Raw genomic sequence first — 2,849 nt, 5'->3', positions numbered from 1 at the left:
CCCTCAATGCCAGCAGGCGTGAGCTCCCCCATGGGTAATGCAGAAATAGAGCCAGATCAGCAAACTCCTGTAAAAAACAGCAATAGGCACGATGCAGAAATGACAGAAGGTCTTGAGTGACCTTTTCCTCCAACTCAAGCCATCAAGTCGCCTACAGGTGCCGTTGAATGCATGAGGAGAGAGCTTGGGCCACAAGATCCTGAGCAGAAAAGAAAGGAATCTGTGTGCGTTGGCCTCACTGTGTCCAAGGTGCAGAAGGGCCAGCCTTCTCGGGTAAAGCCCTGTGAAGACCCACTTCCAGGGAGGCTGTTTTTCTATTTGCCGCCTGGTTAGCACCAGCCAGACTGTTCCTGGTTCAATGAAAGCACAGCACAAGTGTCTTTGGAGGCCAGCCACCTGATGGTGCTGCTGAGGGGATGGTGCCTCTGTGGAGAAAAGTGTTGCAGCCAATTCATATGACCCAATGCCAGCCTCTCCCATGGGAAGTATAGTACCGGTGCGTCAGGCCTCCAGTTGGAAGAAGCAGGGGTCTCATGACTTTCTGGAGACCAGGTTTAAAACCCAGCATCTTCTGTAGCCTAAGCCATAGATGGTTTTTCTGCCCCACCACGTTCTGGTGAAAATCTTCAGGTTTTCAGGGAAGAAAATCTTCAGGTTTCTTCCCACAAGAGCTTAGTGGCTCTTAAATGTGCCTGTTGCTATTTCAAGTTCCTCATTGAGTACTACAACATCAGGCCAGCAGATTCTCGCTGGGTTTGAGACCCATGCTATAGAGAGGACCCTTGTAAGCAGTGCAAGAAAAAATATTTGAAGGGGGATGTGTCCCTGTGCCGGTGGCATCCCAAGCCCTGTTGCCAGGCATTGCCCTACCGGCGAGGATACTGGAGGTGCTGCCGCCGCTCTGAGAAGGACTTCCCTGGCTATAAGCTTGGGCTTCATGACAATCACTGGGTCCCTGTTTGCCAGGGCTTTCATCAGGCGATCCATAAGGAAGCAGAAGGGACTGAAACTGAAGAGGAATACTAAAGTCTATCCGAGAGGCAACCAATTGATTGATTTTTAAAACTGCAAATTACCACCTAGATATCCCAGTCAAGTAAATGTTGCCTCTCAGAGCCCTCACCCTAGGAGAATCTGTGCCGGTTTCTGCAGGACTGCCGTTCCTTGGGTATATTTTCATTTACAAGCTGTACAAGAAAACTGGTCTCATTGTTTACACAAGTGCCTCCTATTTGAACCAGTGTGGCAGCCTGCGGTTTGATTCACTTGGCCATGACTAATTATGCCTGTTTTTGTTTTTGTTTTTCAAATCAAATCCATCCTCAAAGGATGGAGACTTGCCACCATTAAGGATGTTCAGAAAAGGTCACTGTGGCCTGTGCAGGCAATCCCCACAAAGCGGTTCCAGAGATGTTTTGAGCACTGGCACCATATTTGAAATAAGTGAGTAGTGTCCTATGGGGAGAACAGCAGCCATCTTGGATGAGAAGTGTGCTTACGGAGGAAAAGTCAGGCACCTTACCTGACGCCTTGCATGCTTGATGCAGTGAGACTGCTGTTTGTGGTTGGAGATGGATGTCATGCCCTGTGGTGTTTACAGTGTGTATAATGGCTGTGTCCTCATAGGGCTGTGAAAGTGCACATTAAACCTGAGTAGCGCCTTTGCCTTAGATGAACGCCCTCGGCCCCTCTGTAAATAACACTATTAAAATCCAGTTGTGTAGAGTGGACAGCTGACTGAACAACATAATCACCACAATGCAGCTAAGATAGTGTTGCAGGTACAATTGGGTGTGTGTTTTGTTGTCTCAAATTTGTAAATCCTGTGTAAAATATGAATGTTTTCCAAATAAATTATGATTGTTTCCCGTTTCCTGTGTAATATGTGAATGTTTCTGAGAAGAAGCTCTAAATAGTTAAGCTGTTAAAAAGATATCAGATAATAGTTTAACTAGACAACCTTAAAATTAGCATAGAAAAAAATTCTTCATTATATTTTAGTGCTCCAACAAGAATGAGAGATTATCTAGTCAGATTATAACATTGTCTGTGTTTTATTTATTCTGTTGAGTTACAATGTTTTTGTTTTTTAATTTCAATAAAAACATGCATCTTAAAAAGCACACACACATAATCTCATCTGACCATCCCAGCAACCCCTGAACAAGCTGTTATCATCACACCCCATGCCCCACCTCCTGTTTGATAGATGAGGAAATTGAGGCCCAGAGGGAGTGCTGTCTGCACCAGGCCCTACACTAGTAAGTAGTGTGACTAGATTCACTCTCAGGACACTTGACCTTGACATAACAGCCAGAACATGAGAACAACATTCCTGGAAAAAGTCTGAGAACAATGAATTTTATGACATTTCTGTTGGGAAAAGCTTTGAACCATATATATATATATATATATATATATATATATATATATATATATATATATTTCTAAGGATTTCCAGAGAACTAGTAGGCCACATTTCTATGTTGAATCTTTGACAGAATTCCTTGTTCTCCAAGAAATCTCAGTCTTTGTTCTTATGGCCTTCAACTGATCGGGTGGGGCCCACCACATTACAGAGGTCAATCTGCTTTACCCAAAGTCAATTGATTGTAAAAGTTAATCCCATCCACAGATAGAGACCTTCACAGCAACATCTAGAATTTGTTCCACAACAGGGCACCATTGCCTAGCCAAGTTGACATATAAAATTAACTGTCACAAGATGTAGATAAACAGGGACCCTAAGAAAGTTTTTAATTTAAGCCACTGTACCCCTGTACCCATCCTATTGTTTTGTTGTTTTTAATTAGCACTTTTTAAATGCATGAGAATAAAAAATGTTTGAA

General features: G+C 43.3%; 1 pseudogene across 1 annotated transcript; it reads left to right on the top strand.

Annotated features, from left to right (window-relative positions):
- The first annotated feature begins 171 nt into the window (after window positions 1-171).
- Window positions 172-1,026, top strand: LOC308525506 (F-box only protein 34-like; annotated as a pseudogene). The gene has a single exon. The product of its transcript is annotated as an F-box only protein 34-like (transcript).
- The last annotated feature ends 1,823 nt before the right edge of the window (window positions 1,027-2,849 follow it).

This window comes from Myotis nattereri, assembly GCF_964212035.1.
Source record: "Myotis nattereri genome assembly, chromosome: 9".
In the NCBI taxonomy this organism is placed as follows: domain Eukaryota; kingdom Metazoa; phylum Chordata; class Mammalia; order Chiroptera; family Vespertilionidae; genus Myotis; species Myotis nattereri.
The sequence above is the reverse complement of the archived record's forward strand: the minus strand, read 5'-3'. Positions and strand labels throughout refer to the sequence as shown.